Genomic DNA, 18,727 nt, shown 5'->3' with positions numbered 1-18,727 from the left:
ATTTAATTATCAATGAGGGTGAGTATTAAAGTACACATGTTTCATGTTCAGTTATATTATACTATTCTAAATATATTGCTATAGAAAGGACAGAAATTAAATCGAGGTTCTGGAACTGTTGGTGGGATTAGGGATTGAACTCAGACTGATATTGCAATAAGGCTTCTCCTACTTCTTAATTTTTAACAATTTTTTGAAAGAAAGTACTTTTATAAGAGAAACTAAATAGGTCCTTTATATTTGCCTTCTCTAAATTATAGATTTCTGTAAAAATCTCTATAAAAAAAATGAAATTTACCACTCTAACTGTGTTATCAGGAAGTATATAATGTTAAAGTTTCACTTTTTTTGTTTTCTTGCTCTTACTTGTGTTAGCTTTTCCTGTGCTTGAGTTTCAAAGTAGCTATAAACTGCAAATTGTACCTTTACACATTAAAAGTTAGGTAAAGGGGGTACCCGGATTTGAACCAGGGACCTCTTGATCTGCAGTCGAATGCTCTACCACTGAGTTATACCCCCAATTGCATACAAGATTTTAAAAACATTCACATTGCAGTCAGAATGTAAAGGTGTTTGTACTATATATGTGTTCTTTTAGGATAAAAAATGTATATGTATACTTATGGTGATGCTTTGAAGTTATTAATCTGGGCTTGATTGCAGAGTTCACATAGGTGTAAGCTGTGAGCATGCTCAAAAAGAAACTTTGATCATCTAAAGCTCCACTTTGGTCAGTTATAGTGACATCATGACATATTGTAACTTTATATTTTGGGATGCCAAACAGAACTAAGAAAATACAAATTCTTAGTATCAACCCTATATAAATTATTTCAAAAAGTAGCTGACAACAGTATATTATTGCTAATAAAATAGGACATTTTGAATTTTGGGCTTGTGGGCTCAGATTTTCAAAATTAATGTTTGATGCATAAATTCGAATGGCCTAGTTGCAAAATCAGTCTGAGATCAACCCCCAATTACAACAACAGTTCCAGAATACTGCAATGTAATTGCTTAATAATTCCTTATTTAATTATCAAAGAGGGTGAGTATTACAGTACACATGTTTCATGTTCAGTTATATTATACTATTCTAAATATATTACTATAGAAAGAACAGAAATTAAATTGAGGTTCTGGAACTGTTGGTGGGATTAGGGATTGAACTCAGACTGTTATTGTAATAAGGCTTCTCCTACTTCTTCAGTTTAACCATTTGGGAAAGAAAGTACTTTTTTAAGATAAACTAGGTAGGTCCTTTATATTTGCCTTCTATAAATTATAGATTTCTGTAAAAATCTCTATCAAATAAATGAAATCTGCCACTCTAACTGTGCTATCAGGAAGTTTATAATGTTAAAGTATCACTATTCAAGAGATGCTTTTCCTTATTTAATTATCAATGAGGGTGAGTATTAAAGTACACATGTTTCATGTTCAGTTATATTATACTATTCTAAATATATTGCTATAGAAAGGACAGAAATTAAATTGAGGTTCTGGAACTGTTGGTGGGATTAGGGATTGAACTCAGACTGATATTGCAATAAGGCTTCTCCTACTTCTTAATTTTTAACAATTTTTTGAAAGAAAGTACTTTTATAAGAGAAACTAGATAGGTCCTTTATATTTGCCTTCTCTAAATTATAGATTTCTGTAAAAATCTCTATCAAAAAAATGAAATTTACCACTCTAACTGTGTTATCAGGAAGTATATAATGTTAAAGTTTAACTTTTTTTGTTTTCTTGCTCTTACTTGTGTTAGCTTTTCCTGTACTTGAGTTTCAAACTAGCTATAAACTGCAAATTGAATCAGTACCTTTACACATTAAAAGTTAGGTAAAGGGGGCACCCGGATTTGAACAGGACCTCTCGATCTGCAGTTGAATGCTCTACCACTGAGCTATACCCCCAATTGCATACAAAATTTTAAAAACATTCACATTGCAGTCAGAATGTAAAGGTGTTTGTACTATATATGTGTTCTTATAGGATAAAAAATGAATATGTATACTTATGGTGATGCTTTGAAGTTATTAATCTGGGCTTGATTGCAGAGTTCACATAGGTGTAAGCTGTGAGCATGCTCAAAGAGAAACTTTGATCATCTAAAGCTCCACTTTGGTCAGTTATAGTGACATCATGACATATTGTAACTTTATATTTTGGGAGGCCAAACAGAACTAAGAAAATACAAATTCTTAGCATCAACCCTATATAAATTATTTCAAAAAGTAGCTGACAACAGTATATTATTGCTAATAAAATAGGACATTTTGATTTTTGGGCTTGTGGGCTCAGATGTTCAAAATTAATGTTTGATGCATAAACTCGAATGGCCTAGTTGCAAAATCAGTCTGAGATCAACCCCCAATTACAACAACAGTTCCAGAATACTGCAATGTAATTGCTTAATAATTCCTTATTTAATTATCAAAGAGGGTGAGTATTAAAGTACACATGTTTCATGTTCATTTATATTATACTATTCTAAATATATTACTATAGAAAGGACAGAAATTAAATTGAGGTTCTGGAACTGTTGGTGGGATTAGGGATTGAACTCAGACTGTTATTGTAATAAGGCTTCTCCTACTTCTTCAGTTTACCCATTTGGGAAAGAAAGTACTTTTTTAAGATAAACTAGGTAGGTCCTTTATATTTGCCTTCTATAAATTATAGATTTCTGTAAAAATCTCTATCAAATAAATGAAATCTGCCACTCTAACTGTGCTATCAGGAAGTTTATAATGTTAAAGTATCACTATTTAAGAGATGCTTTTCCTTATTTAATTATCAATGAGGGTGAGTATTAAAGTACACATGTTTCATGTTCAGTTATATTATACTATTCTAAATATATTGCTATAGAAAGGACAGAAATTAAATCGAGGTTCTGGAACTGTTGGTGGGATTAGGGATTGAACTCAGACTGATATTGCAATAAGGCTTCTCCTACTTCTTAATTTTTAACAATTTTTTGAAAGAAAGTACTTTTATAAGAGAAACTAGATAGGTCCTTTATATTTGCCTTCTCTAAATTATAGATTTCTGTAAAAATCTCTATCAAAAAAATGAAATTTACCACTCTAACTGTGTTATCAGGAAGTATATAATGTTAAAGTTTCACTTTTTTTGTTTTCTTGCTCTTACTTGTGTTAGCTTTTCCTGTGCTTGAGTTTCAAAGTATCTATAAACTGCAAATTGTACCTTTACACATTAAAAGTTAGGTAAAGGGGGTACCCGGATTTGAACCAGGGACCTCTCGATCTGCAGTCGAACGCTCTACCACTGAGTTATACCCCCAATTGCATACAAGATTTTAAAAACATTCACATTGCAGTCAGAATGTAAAGGTGTTTGTACTATATATGTGTTCTTTTAGGATAAAAAATGTATATGTATACTTATGGTGATGCTTTGAAGTTATTAATCTGGGCTTGAATGCAGAGTTCACATAGGTGTAAGCTGTGAGCATGCTCAAAAAGAAACTTTGATCATCTAAAGCTCCACTTTGGTCAGTTATAGTGACATCATGACATATTGTAACTTTATATTTTGGGATGCCAAACAGAACTAAGAAAATACAAATTCTTAGTATCAACCCTATATAAATTATTTCAAAAAGTAGCTGACAACAGTATATTATTGCTAATAAAATAGGACATTTTGATTTTTGGGCTTGTGGGCTCAGATGTTCAAAATTAATGTTTGATGCATAAATTCGAATGGCCTAGTTGCAAAATCAGTCTGAGATCAACCCCCAATTACAACAACAGTTCCAGAATACTGCAATGTAATTGCTTAATAATTCCTTATTTAATTATCAAACAGGGTGAGTATTACAGTACACATGTTTCATGTTCAGTTATATTATACTATTCTAAATATATTACTATAGAAAGAACAGAAATTAAATTGAGGTTCTGGAACTGTTGGTGGGATTAGGGATTGAACTCAGACTGTTATTGTAATAAGGCTTCTCCTACTTCTTCAGTTTAACCATTTGGGAAAGAAAGTACTTTTTTAAGATAAACTAGGTAGGTCCTTTATATTTGCCTTCTATAAATTATAGATTTCTGTAAAAATCTCTATCAAATAAATGAAATCTGCCACTCTAACTGTGCTATCAGGAAGTTTATAATGTTAAAGTATCACTATTTAAGAGATGCTTTTCCTTATTTAATTATCAATGAGGGTGAGTATTAAAGTACACATGTTTCATGTTCAGTTATATTATACTATTCTAAATATATTGCTATAGAAAGGACAGAAATTAAATTGAGGTTCTGGAACTGTTGGTGGGATTAGGGATTGAACTCAGACTGATATTGCAATAAGGCTTCTCCTACTTCTTAATTTTTAACAATTTTTTGAAAGAAAGTACTTTTATAAGAGAAACTAGATAGGTCCTTTATATTTGCCTTCTCTAAATTATAGATTTCTGTAAAAATCTCTATAAAAAAAATGAAATTTACCACTCTAACTGTGTTATCAGGAAGTATATAATGTTAAAGTTTAACTTTTTTTGTTTTCTTGCTCTTACTTGTGTTAGCTTTTCCTGTACTTGAGTTTCAAACTAGCTATAAACTGCAAATTGAATCAGTACCTTTACACATTAAAAGTTAGGTAAAGGGGGCACCCGGATTTGAACAGGACCTCTCGATCTGCAGTTGAATGCTCTACCACTGAGCTATACCCCCAATTGCATACAAAATTTTAAAAACATTCACATTGCAGTCAGAATGTAAAGGTGTTTGTACTATATATGTGTTCTTATAGGATAAAAAATGAATATGTATACTTATGGTGATGCTTTGAAGTTATTAATCTGGGCTTGATTGCAGAGTTCACATAGGTGTAAGCTGTGAGCATGCTCAAAGAGAAACTTTGATCATCTAAAGCTCCACTTTGGTCAGTTATAGTGACATCATGACATATTGTAACTTTATATTTTGGGAGGCCAAACAGAACTAAGAAAATACAAATTCTTAGCATCAACCCTATATAAATTATTTCAAAAAGTAGCTGACAACAGTATATTATTGCTAATAAAATAGGACATTTTGATTTTTGGGCTTGTGGGCTCAGATGTTCAAAATTAATGTTTGATGCATAAACTCGAATGGCCTAGTTGCAAAATCAGTCTGAGATCAACCCCCAATTACAACAACAGTTCCAGAATACTGCAATGTAATTGCTTAATAATTCCTTATTTAATTATCAAAGAGGGTGAGTATTAAAGTACACATGTTTCATGTTCATTTATATTATACTATTCTAAATATATTACTATAGAAAGGACAGAAATTAAATTGAGGTTCTGGAACTGTTGGTGGGATTAGGGATTGAACTCAGACTGTTATTGTAATAAGGCTTCTCCTACTTCTTCAGTTTACCCATTTGGGAAAGAAAGTACTTTTTTAAGATAAACTAGGTAGGTCCTTTATATTTGCCTTCTATAAATTATAGATTTCTGTAAAAATCTCTATCAAATAAATGAAATCTGCCACTCTAACTGTGCTATCAGGAAGTTTATAATGTTAAAGTATCACTATTTAAGAGATGCTTTTCCTTATTTAATTATCAATGAGGGTGAGTATTAAAGTACACATGTTTCATGTTCAGTTATATTATACTATTCTAAATATATTGCTATAGAAAGGACAGAAATTAAATCGAGGTTCTGGAACTGTTGGTGGGATTAGGGATTGAACTCAGACTGATATTGCAATAAGGCTTCTCCTACTTCTTAATTTTTAACAATTTTTTGAAAGAAAGTACTTTTATAAGAGAAACTAGATAGGTCCTTTATATTTGCCTTCTCTAAATTATAGATTTCTGTAAAAATCTCTATCAAAAAAATGAAATTTACCACTCTAACTGTGTTATCAGGAAGTATATAATGTTAAAGTTTAACTTTTTTTGTTTTCTTGCTCTTACTTGTGTTAGCTTTTCCTGTACTTGAGTTTCAAACTAGCTGTAAACTGCAAATTGAATCAGTACCTTTACAAATTAAAAGCTAGGTAAAAGGGGCACTCAAATTTGAACAGTACCTCTCGATCTGCAGTTGAATGCTCTACCACTGAGCTATACCCCCAATTGCATAAAAGATTTTAAAAACATTCACATTGCAGTCAGAATGTTTAGGTGTTTGTACTATATATCTTGTCCTACAGGATAAACATTCAATCTGTATATTTATGGTGATGCTTTGGAGTTATTAATCTGGGCTTGAATGCAGAGTTCACATAGGTGTAAGCTGTGAGCATGCTCAAAAAGAAACTTTGATCATCTAAAGCTCCACTTTGGTCAGTTATAGTGACATCAGGACATATTGTGACTTTATATTTTGGAGGCCAAACAGAACTTAGAAAATACAAATTCTTAGCAACAAACCTATATAAGTTATTTCAAAAAGGAGCTGTCAACAGTATTTTATTGCTAATAAAATAGGACATTTTGATTTTTGGGTTTGTGGGCTCAGGTGTTCAAAATTAATGTTTGATGCATAAACTCAAATGGCCTAGTTGCAAAATCAGTCTGAGATCAACCCCCAATTACAACAACAGTTCCAGAATACTGCAATGTAATTGCCTAATAATTCCTTATTTAATTATCAAAGAGGGTGAGTATTAAAGTACACATGTTTCATGTTCAGTTATATTATACTATTTTAAATATATTACTATAGAATGGACAGAAATTAAATTGAGGTTCTGGAACTGTTGATGGGATTAGGGATTGAACTCAGACTGATATTGCAATAAGGCTTCTCCTACTTCTTCAGTTTAACCATTTGGGAAAGAAAGTACTTTTTAAGAGAAACTAGGTAGGTCCTTTATATTTGCCTTCTATAAATTATAGATTTCTGTAAAAATCTCTATCAAATAAATGAAATCTGCCACTCTAACTGTGCTATCAGGAAGATTACAATGTTAAAATATCACTATTTAAGAGATGCATTTCCTTATTTAATTATCAATGAGGGTGAGTATTACAGTACACATGTTTCATGTTCAGTTATATTATACTATTCTAAATATATTACTATAGAAAGGACAGAAATTAAATCGAGGTTCTGAACTGTTGGTGGGATTAGGGATTGAACTCAGACTGATATTGCCATAAGGCTTCTCCTACTTCTTCAGTTTACCCATTTGGTAAAGAAAGTACTTTTTTAAGAGAAACTAGGTAGGTCCTTTATATTTGCCTCCTATTAATTATAGATTTCAGTAAAAATCTCTATCAAATAAATGAAATCTGCCACTCTAACTGTGCTTTCAGGAAGTTTATAATGTTAAAGTATCACTATTTAAGAGATGCTTTTCCTTATTTAATTATCAATGAGGGTGAGTATTAAAGTACACATGTTTCATGTTCAGTTATATTATACTATTCTAAATATATTGCTATAGAAAGGACAGAAATTAAATTGAGGTTCTGGAACTGTTGGTGGGATTAGGGATTGAACTCAGACTGATATTGCAATAAGGCTTCTCCTACTTCTTCATTTTTAACCATTTTTTGAAAGAAAGTACTTTTATAAGAGAAACTAGGTAGGTCCTTTATATTTGCCATCTCTAAATTATAGATTTCTGTAAAAATCTCTATCAAAAAAATGAAATTTACCACTCTAACTGTGTTATCAGGAAGTATATAATGTTAAAGTTTCACTTTTTTGTTTTCTTGCTCTTACTTGTGTTAGCTTTTCCTGTACTTGAGTTTCAAACTAGCTGTAAACTGCAAATTGAATCAGTACCTTTACAAATTAAAAGCTAGGTAAAAGGGGCACTCAAATTTGAACAGGACCTCTCGATCTGCAGTTGAATGCTCTACCACTGAGCTATACCCCCAATTGCATAAAAGATTTTAAAAACATTCACATTGCAGTCAGAATGTTTAGGTGTTTGTACTATATATCTTGTCCTACAGGATAAACAATCAATCTGTATATTTATGGTGATGCTTTGGAGTTATTAATCTGGGCTTGAATGCAGAGTTCACATAGGTTTAAGCTGTGAGCATGCTCAAAAAGAAACTTTGATCATCTAAAGCTCCACTTTGGTCAGTTATAGTGACATCAGGACATATTGTGACTTTATATTTTGGAGGCCAAACAGAACTTAGAAAATACAAATTCTTAGCAACAAACCTATATAAGTTATTTCAAAAAGGAGCTGTCAACAGTATTTTATTGCTAATAAAATAGGACATTTTGATTTTTGGGTTTGTGGGCTCAGGTGTTCAAAATTAATGTTTGATGCATAAACTCAAATGGCCTAGTTGCAAAATCAGTCTGAGATCAACCCCCAATTACAACAACAGTTCCAGAATACTGCAATGTAATTGCCTAATAATTCCTTATTTAATTATCAAAGAGGATGAGTATTAAAGTACACATGTTTCATGTTCAGTTATATTATACTATTTTAAATATATTACTATAGAATGGACAGAAATTAAATTGAGGTTCTGGAACTGTTGATGGGATTAGGGATTGAACTCAGACTGATATTGCAATAAGGCTTCTCCTACTTCTTCAGTTTAACCATTTGGGAAAGAAAGTACTTTTTAAGAGAAACTAGGTAGGTCCTTTATATTTGCCTTCTATAAATTATAGATTTCTGTAAAAATCTCTATCAAATAAATGAAATCTGCCACTCTAACTGTGCTATCAGGAAGATTACAATGTTAAAATATCACTATTTAAGAGATGCTTTTCCTTATTTAATTATCAATGAGGGTGAGTATTACAGTACACATGTTTCATGTTCAGTTATATTATACTATTCTAAATATATTACTATAGAAAGGACAGAAATTAAATTGAGGTTCTGGAACTGTTGGTGGGATTAGGGATTGAACTCAGACTGATATTGCAATAAGGCTTCTCCTACTTCTTCAGTTTACCCATTTGGGAAAGAAAGTACTTTTTTAAGAGAAACTAGGTAGGTCCTTTATATTTGCCTTCTATAAATTATAGATTTCTGTAAAAATCTCTATCAAATAAATGAAATCTGCCACTCTAACTGTGCTATCAGGAAGTTTATAATGTTAAAGTATCACTATTTAAGAGATGCTTTTCCTTATTTAATTATCAATGAGGGTGAGTATTAAAGTACACATGTTTCATGTTCAGTTATATTATACTATTCTAAATATATTGCTATAGAAAGGACAGAAATTAAATTGAGGTTCTGGAACTGTTGGTGGGATTAGGGATTGAACTCAGACTGATATTGCAATAAGGCTTCTCCTACTTCTTCATTTTTAACAATTTTTTGAAAGAAAGTACTTTTATAAGAGAAACTAGGTAGGTCCTTTATATTTGCCTTCTCTAAATTATAGATTTCTGTAAAAATCTCTATCAAAAAAATGAAATTTACCACTCTAACTGTGTTATCAGGAAGTATATAATGTTAAAGTTTCACTTTTTTTGTTTTCTTGCTCTTACTTGTGTTAGCTTTTCCTGTACATGAGTTTCAAACTAGCTGTAAACTGCAAATTGAATCAGTACCTTTACAAATTAAAAGCTAGGTAAAAGGGGCACTCAAATTTGAACAGTACCTCTCGATCTGCAGTTGAATGCTCTACCACTGAGCTATACCCCCAATTGCATACAAGATTTTAAAAAAATTCACATTGCAGTCAGAAAGTTTAGGTGTTTGTACTATATATCTTGTCCTACAGGATAAACAATCAATCTGTATATTTATGGTGATGCTTTGGAGTTATTAATCTGGGCTTGAATGCAGAGTTCACATAGGTGTAAGCTGTGAGCATGCTCAAAAAGAAACTTTGATCATCTAAAGCTCCACTTTGGTCAGTTATAGTGACATCAGGACATATTGTGACTTTATATTTTGGAGGCCAAACAGAACTAAGAAAATACAAATTCTTAGCAACAAACCTATATAAGTTATTTCAAAAAGGAGCTGTCAACAGTATTTTATTGCTAATAAAATAGGACATTTTGATTTTTGGGTTTGTGGGCTCAGGTGTTCAAAATTAATGTTTGATGCATAAACTCGAATGGCCTAGTTGCAAAATCAGTCTGAGATCAACCCCCAATTACAACAACAGTTCCATAATACTGCAATGTAATTGCCTAATAATTCCTTATTTAATTATCAAAGAGGGTGAGTATTAAAGTACACATGTTTCATGTTCAGTTATATTATACTATTTTAAATATATTACTATAGAATGGACAGAAATTAAATTGAGGTTCTGGAACTGTTGGTGGGATTAGGGATTGAACTCAGACTGATACTGCAATAAGGCTTCTCCTACTTCTTCAGTTTAACCATTTGGGAAAGAAAGTACTTTTTTAAGAGAAACTAGGTAGGTCCTTTATATTTGCCTTCTATAAATTATAGATTTCTGTAAAAATCTCTATCAAAAAAATGAAATCTGCCACTCTAACTGTGCTATCAGGAAGTTTATAATGTTAAAGTTTCACTATTTAAGTGATGTTTTTCCTTATTTAATTATCAATGAGGGTGAGTATTAAAGTACACATGTTTCATGTTCAGTTATATTATACTATTCTAAATATATTACTATAGAAAGGAAAGAAATTAAATCAAGATTCTGGAACAGTTGGTGGGATTAGGGATTGAACTCAGACTGATATTGCAATAAGGCTTCTCCTACTTCTTCATTTTTAACCATTTTTTGAAAGAAAGTACTTTTATAAGAGAAACTAGGTAGGTGCTTTATATTTGCCTTCTCTAAGTTATAGATTTCTGTAAAAATCTCTATCAAAAAAATGAAATTTACCACTCTAACTGTGTTATCAGGAAGTATATAATGTTAAAGTTTCACTTTTTTTGTTTTCTTGCTCTTACTTGTGTTAGCTTTTCCTGTGCTTGAGTTTCAAAGTAGCTATAAACTGCAAATTGAATCAGTACCTTTACACATTAAAAGTTAGGTAAAGGGGGCACCCGGATTTGAACCAGGGACCTCTCGATCTGCAGTGGAGTGCTCTGCCACTGAGCTATACCCCCAATTGCATACAAGATTTTAAAAACATTCACATTGCAGTCAGAATGTAAAGGTGTTTGTACTATATATGTGTTCTTATAGGATAAAAAATGAATATGTATACTCATGGTGATGCTTTGAAGTTATTAATCTGGGCTTGATTGCAGAGTTCACATAGGTGTAAGCTGTGAGCATGCTCAAAGAGAAACTTTGATTATCTAAAGCTCCACTTTGGTCAGTTATAGTGACATCATGACATATTGTAACTTTATATTTTGGGAGGCCAAACAGAACTAAGAAAATACAAATTCTTAGCATCAACCCTATATAAATTATTTCAAAAAGTAGCTGACAACAGTATATTATTGCTAATAAAATAGGACATTTTGATTTTTGGGCTTGTGGGCTCAGATGTTCAAAATTAATGTTTGATGCATAAACTCGAATGGCCTAGTTGCAAAATCAGTCTGAGATCAAACCCCAATTACAACAACAGTTCAAGAATACTGCAATGTAATTGCTTAATAATTCCTTATTTAATTATCAAAGAGGGTGAGTATTAAAGTACACATGTTTCATGTTCAGTTATATTATACTATTCTAAATATATTACTATAGAAAGGACAGAAATTAAATTGAGGTTCTGGAACTGTTGGTGGGATTAGGGAATGAACTCAGACTGTTATTGTAATAAGGCTTCTCCTACTTCTTCAGTTTAACCATTTGGGAAAGAAAGTACTTTTTTAAGAGAAACTAGGTAGGTCCTTTATATTTGCCTTCTATAAATTATAGATTTCTGTAAAAATCTCTATAAAAAAAATGAAATCTGCCACTCTAACTGTGCTATCAGGAAGTTTATAATGTTAAAGTATCACTATTTAAGTGATGGTTTTCCTTATTTAATTATCAATGAGGGTGAGTATTAAAGTACACATGTTTCATGTTCAGTTATATTATACTATTCTAAATATATTACTATAGAAAGGAAAGAAATTAAATCAAGATTCTGGAACTGTTGGTGGGATTAGGGATTGAACTCAGACTGATATTGCAATAAGGTTTCTCCTACTTCTTCATTTTTAACCATTTTTTGAAAGAAAGTACTTTTATAAGAGAAACTACGTAGGTCCTTTATATTTGCCTTCTCTAAGTTATAGATTTCTGTAAAAATCTCTATCAAAAAAATGAAATTTACCACTCTGTGTTATCAGGAAGTATATAATGTTAAAGTTTCACTTTTTTTGTTTTCTTGCTCTTACTTGTGTTAGCTTTTCCTGTGCTTGAGTTTCAAAGTAGCTATAAACTGCAAATTGAATCAGTACCTTTACACATTAAAAGTTAGGTAAAGGGGGCACCCGGATTTGAACCAGGGACCTTTCAATCTGCAGTCGAATGCTCTACTACTGAGCTATACCCCCAATTGCATACAAAATTTTAAAAACATTCACATTGCAGTCAGAATGTAAAGGTGTTTGTACTATATATGTGTTCTTATAGGATAAAAAATGAATATGTATACTTATGGTGATGCTTTGAAGTTATTAATCTGGGCTTGATTGCAGAGTTCACATAGGTGTAAGCTGTGAGCATGCTCAAAGAGAAACTTTGATCATCTAAAGCTCCACTTTGGTCAGTTATAGTGACATCATGACATATTGTAACTTTATATTTTGGGAGGCCAAACAGAACTAAGAAAATACAAATTCTTAGCATCAACCCTATATAAATTAATGTTTGATGCATAAACTCGAATGGCCTAGTTGCAAAATCAGTCTGAGATCAACCCCCAATTACAACAACAGTTCCAGAATACTGCAATGTAATTGCTTAATAATTCCTTATTTAATTATCAAAGAGGGTGAGTATTAAAGTACACATGTTTCATGTTCATTTATATTATACTATTCTAAATATATTACTATAGAAAGGACAGAAATTAAATTGAGGTTCTGGAACTGTTGGTGGGATTAGGGATTGAACTCAGACTGTTATTGTAATAAGGCTTCTCCTACTTCTTCAGTTTACCCATTTGGGAAAGAAAGTACTTTTTTAAGATAAACTAGGTAGGTCCTTTATATTTGCCTTCTATAAATTATAGATTTCTGTAAAAATCTCTATCAAATAAATGAAATCTGCCACTCTAACTGTGCTATCAGGAAGTTTATAATGTTAAAGTATCACTATTTAAGAGATGCTTTTCCTTATTTAATTATCAATGAGGGTGAGTATTAAAGTACACATGTTTCATGTTCAGTTATATTATACTATTCTAAATATATTGCTATAGAAAGGACAGAAATTAAATCGAGGTTCTGGAACTGTTGGTGGGATTAGGGATTGAACTCAGACTGATATTGCAATAAGGCTTCTCCTACTTCTTAATTTTTAACAATTTTTTGAAAGAAAGTACTTTTATAAGAGAAACTAGATAGGTCCTTTATATTTGCCTTCTCTAAATTATAGATTTCTGTAAAAATCTCTATAAAAAAAATGAAATTTACCACTCTAACTGTGTTATCAGGAAGTATATAATGTTAAAGTTTCACTTTTTTTGTTTTCTTGCTCTTACTTGTGTTAGCTTTTCCTGTGCTTGAGTTTCAAAGTAGCTATAAACTGCAAATTGTACCTTTACACATTAAAAGTTAGGTAAAGGGGTTACCCGGATTTGAACCAGGGACCTCTTGATCTGCAGTCGAATGCTCTACCACTGAGTTATACCCCCAATTGCATACAAGATTTTAAAAACATTCACATTGCAGTCAGAATGTAAAGGTGTTTGTACTATATATGTGTTCTTTTAGGATAAAAAATGTATATGTATACTTATGGTGATGCTTTGAAGTTATTAATCTGGGCTTGATTGCAGAGTTCACATAGGTGTAAGCTGTGAGCATGCTCAAAAAGAAACTTTGATCATCTAAAGCTCCACTTTGGTCAGTTATAGTGACATCATGACATATTGTAACTTTATATTTTGGGATGCCAAACAGAACTAAGAAAATACAAATTCTTAGTATCAACCCTATATAAATTATTTCAAAAAGTAGCTGACAACAGTATATTATTGCTAATAAAATAGGACATTTTGATTTTTGGGCTTGTGGGCTCAGATGTTCAAAATTAATGTTTGATGCATAAATTCGAATGGCCTAGTTGCAAAATCAGTCTGAGATCAACCCCCAATTACAACAACAGTTCCAGAATACTGCAATGTAATTGCTTAATAATTCCTTATTTAATTATCAAAGAGGGTGAGTATTACAGTACACATGTTTCATGTTCAGTTATATTATACTATTCTAAATATATTACTATAGAAAGAACAGAAATTAAATTGAGGTTCTGGAACTGTTGGTGGGATTAGGGATTGAACTCAGACTGTTATTGTAATAAGGCTTCTCCTACTTCTTCAGTTTAACCATTTGGGAAAGAAAGTACTTTTTTAAGATAAACTAGGTAGGTCCTTTATATTTGCCTTCTATAAATTATAGATTTCTGTAAAAATCTCTATCAAATAAATGAAATCTGCCACTCTAACTGTGCTATCAGGAAGTTTATAATGTTAAAGTATCACTATTTAAGAGATGCTTTTCCTTATTTAATTATCAATGAGGGTGAGTATTAAAGTACACATGTTTCATGTTCAGTTATATTATACTATTCTAAATATATTGCTATAGAAAGGACAGAAATTAAATTGAGGTTCTGGAACTGTTGGTGGGATTAGGGATTGAACTCAGACTGATATTGCAATAAGGCTTCTCCTACTTCTTAATTTTTAACAATTTTTTGAAAGAAAGTACTTTTATAAGAGAAACTAGATAGGTCCTTTATATTTGCCTTCTCTAAATTATAGATTTCTGTAAAAATCTCTATCAAAAAAATGAAATTTACCACTCTAACTGTGTTATCAGGAAGTATATAATGTTAAAGTTTAACTTTTTTTGTTTTCTTGCTCTTACTTGTGTTAGCTTTTCCTGTACTTGAGTTTCAAACTAGCTATAAACTGCAAATTGAATCAGTACCTTTACACATTAAAAGTTAGGTAAAGGGGGCACCCGGATTTGAACAGGACCTCTCGATCTGCAGTTGAATGCTCTACCACTGAGCTATACCCCCAATTGCATACAAAATTTTAAAAACATTCACATTGCAGTCAGAATGTAAAGGTGTTTGTACTATATATGTGTTCTTATAGGATAAAAAATGAATATGTATACTTATGGTGATGCTTTGAAGTTATTAATCTGGGCTTGATTGCAGAGTTCACATAGGTGTAAGCTGTGAGCATGCTCAAAGAGAAACTTTGATCATCTAAAGCTCCACTTTGGTCAGTTATAGTGACATCATGACATATTGTAACTTTATATTTTGGGAGGCCAAACAGAACTAAGAAAATACAAATTCTTAGCATCAACCCTATATAAATTATTTCAAAAAGTAGCTGACAACAGTATATTATTGCTAATAAAATAGGACATTTTGATTTTTGGGCTTGTGGGCTCAGATGTTCAAAATTAATGTTTGATGCATAAACTCGAATGGCCTAGTTGCAAAATCAGTCTGAGATCAACCCCCAATTACAACAACAGTTCCAGAATACTGCAATGTAATTGCTTAATAATTCCTTATTTAATTATCAAAGAGGGTGAGTATTAAAGTACACATGTTTCATGTTCATTTATATTATACTATTCTAAATATATTACTATAGAAAGGACAGAAATTAAATTGAGGTTCTGGAACTGTTGGTGGGATTAGGGATTGAACTCAGACTGTTATTGTAATAAGGCTTCTCCTACTTCTTCAGTTTAACCATTTGGGAAAGAAAGTACTTTTTTAAGATAAACTAGGTAGGTCCTTTATATTTGCCTTCTATAAATTATAGATTTCTGTAAAAATCTCTATCAAATAAATGAAATCTGCCACTCTAACTGTGCTATCAGGAAGTTTATAATGTTAAAGTATCACTATTTAAGAGATGCTTTTCCTTATTTAATTATCAATGAGGGTGAGTATTAAAGTACACATGTTTCATGTTCAGTTATATTATACTATTCTAAATATATTGCTATAGAAAGGACAGAAATTAAATCGAGGTTCTGGAACTGTTGGTGGGATTAGGGATTGAACTCAGACTGATATTGCAATAAGGCTTCTCCTACTTCTTAATTTTTAACAATTTTTTGAAAGAAAGTACTTTTATAAGAGAAACTAGATAGGTCCTTTATATTTGCCTTCTCTAAATTATAGATTTCTGTAAAAATCTCTATCAAAAAAATGAAATTTACCACTCTAACTGTGTTATCAGGAAGTATATAATGTTAAAGTTTCACTTTTTTTGTTTTCTTGCTCTTACTTGTGTTAGCTTTTCCTGTGCTTGAGTTTCAAAGTATCTATAAACTGCAAATTGTACCTTTACACATTAAAAGTTAGGTAAAGGGGGTACCCGGATTTGAACCAGGGACCTCTCGATCTGCAGTCGAACGCTCTACCACAGAGCTATACCCCCAATTGCATACAAGATTTTAAAAACATTCACATTGCAGTCAGAATGTAAAGGTGTTTGTACTATATATGTGTTCTTTTAGGTTAAAAAATGTATATGTATACTTATGGTGATGCTTTGAAGTTATTAATCTGGGCTTGAATGCAGAGTTCACATAGGTGTAAGCTGTGAGCATGCTCAAAAAGAAACTTTGATCATCTAAAGCTCCACTTTGGTCAGTTATAGTGACATCATGACATATTGTAACTTTATATTTTGGGATGCCAAACAGAACTAAGAAAATACAAATTCTTAGTATCAACCCTATATAAATTATTTCAAAAAGTAGCTGACAACAGTATATTATTGCTAATAAAATAGGACATTTTGATTTTTGGGCTTGTGGGCTCAGATGTTCAAAATTAATGTTTGATGCATAAATTCGAATGGCCTAGTTGCAAAATCAGTCTGAGATCAACCCCCAATTACAACAGCAGTTCCAGAATACTGCAATGTAATTGCTTAATAATTCCTTATTTAATTATCAAAGAGGGTGAGTATTACAGTACACATGTTTCATGTTCAGTTATATTATACTATTCTAAATATATTACTATAGAAAGAACAGAAATTAAATTGAGGTTCTGGAACTGTTGGTGGGATTAGGGATTGAACTCAGACTGTTATTGTAATAAGGCTTCTCCTACTTCTTCAGTTTAACCATTTGGGAAAGAAAGTACTTTTTTAAGATAAACTAGGTAGGTCCTTTATATTTGCCTTCTATAAATTATAGATTTCTGTAAAAATCTCTATCAAATAAATGAAATCTGCCACTCTAACTGTGCTTTCAGGAAGTTTATAATGTTAAAGTATCACTATTTAAGAGATGCTTTTCCTTATTTAATTATCAATGAGGGTGAGTATTAAAGTACACATGTTTCATGTTCAGTTATATTATACTATTCTAAATATATTGCTATAGAAAGGACAGAAATTAAATTGAGGTTCTGGAACTGTTGGTGGGATTAGGGATTGAACTCAGACTGATATTGCAATAAGGCTTCTCCTACTTCTTCATTTTTAACCATTTTTTGAAAGAAAGTACTTTTATAAGAGAAACTAGGTAGGTCCTTTATATTTGCCATCTCTAAATTATAGATTTCTGTAAAAATCTCTATAAAAAAAATGAAATTTACCACTCTAACTGTGTTATCAGGAAGTATATAATGTTAAAGTTTAACTTTTTTTGTTTTCTTGCTCTTACTTGTGTTAGCTTTTCCTGTACTTGAGTTTCAAACTAGCTATAAACTGCAAATTGAATCAGTACCTTTACAAATTAAAAGCTAGGTAAAAGGGGCACTCAAATTTGAACAGGACCTCTCGATCTGCAGTTGAATGCTCTACCACTGAGCTATACCCCCAATTGCATAAAAGATTTTAAAAACATTCACATTGCAGTCAGAATGTTTAGGTGTTTGTACTATATATCTTGTCCTACAGGATAAACAATCAATCTGTATATTTATGGTGATGCTTTGGAGTTATTAATCTGGGCTTGAATGCAGAGTTCACATAGGTGTAAGCTGTGAGCATGCTCAAAAAGAAACTTTGATCATCTAAAGCTCCACTTTGGTCAGTTATAGTGACATCAGGACATATTGTGACTTTATATTTTGGAGGCCAAACAGAACTTAGAAAATACAAATTCTTAGCAACAAACCTATATAAGTTATTTCAAAAAGGAGCTGTCAACAGTATTTTATTGCTAATAAAATAGGACATTTTGATTTTTGGGTTTGTGGGCTCAGGTGTTCAAAATTAATGTTTGATGCATAAACTCAAATGGCCTAGTTGCAAAATCAGTCTGAGATCAACCCCCAATTACAACAACAGTTCCAGAATACTGCAATGTAATTGCCTAATAATTCCTTATTTAATTATCAAAGAGGATGAGTATTAAAGTACACATGTTTCATGTTCAGTTATATTATACTATTTTAAATATATTACTATAGAATGGACAGAAATTAAATTGAGGTTCTGGAACTGTTGATGGGATTAGGGATTGAACTCAGACTGATATTGCAATAAGGCTTCTCCTACTTCTTCAGTTTAACCATTTGGGAAAGAAAGTACTTTTTAAGAGAAACTAGGTAGGTCCTTTATATTTGCCTTCTATAAATTATAGATTTCTGTAAAAATCTCTATCAAATAAATGAAATCTGCCACTCTAACTGTGCTATCAGG

At 31.5% G+C, this 18,727-nt stretch overlaps 6 non-coding genes across 6 annotated transcripts; all 6 read right to left on the bottom strand.

Annotated features, from left to right (window-relative positions):
* Positions 1-447: 447 nt before the first annotated feature.
* TRNAC-GCA (transfer RNA cysteine (anticodon GCA)) lies at positions 448-519 on the bottom strand. Its single transcript has one exon. It is a non-coding gene; the product is annotated as a tRNA-Cys (tRNA).
* A 2,718-nt stretch (positions 520-3,237) lies between these two features.
* TRNAC-GCA (transfer RNA cysteine (anticodon GCA)) lies at positions 3,238-3,309 on the bottom strand. Its single transcript has one exon. It is a non-coding gene; the product is annotated as a tRNA-Cys (tRNA).
* Positions 3,310-10,943: 7,634 nt separating this feature from the next.
* On the bottom strand, positions 10,944-11,015 carry TRNAC-GCA (transfer RNA cysteine (anticodon GCA)). The gene has a single exon. It is a non-coding gene; the product is annotated as a tRNA-Cys (tRNA).
* A 1,323-nt stretch (positions 11,016-12,338) lies between these two features.
* TRNAC-GCA (transfer RNA cysteine (anticodon GCA)) lies at positions 12,339-12,410 on the bottom strand. The gene has a single exon. It is a non-coding gene; the product is annotated as a tRNA-Cys (tRNA).
* Positions 12,411-13,642: 1,232 nt separating this feature from the next.
* TRNAC-GCA (transfer RNA cysteine (anticodon GCA)) lies at positions 13,643-13,714 on the bottom strand. Its single transcript has one exon. It is a non-coding gene; the product is annotated as a tRNA-Cys (tRNA).
* A 2,718-nt stretch (positions 13,715-16,432) lies between these two features.
* On the bottom strand, positions 16,433-16,504 carry TRNAC-GCA (transfer RNA cysteine (anticodon GCA)). Its single transcript has one exon. It is a non-coding gene; the product is annotated as a tRNA-Cys (tRNA).
* Between the last annotated feature and the right edge of the window lie 2,223 nt (positions 16,505-18,727).

This window comes from Taudactylus pleione, unplaced genomic scaffold (genome assembly GCF_031769625.1).
Source record: "Taudactylus pleione unplaced genomic scaffold, aTauple2 ptg000021l, whole genome shotgun sequence".
NCBI classification, from domain to species: domain Eukaryota; kingdom Metazoa; phylum Chordata; class Amphibia; order Anura; family Myobatrachidae; genus Taudactylus; species Taudactylus pleione.
The sequence above is the reverse complement of the archived record's forward strand: the minus strand, read 5'-3'. Positions and strand labels throughout refer to the sequence as shown.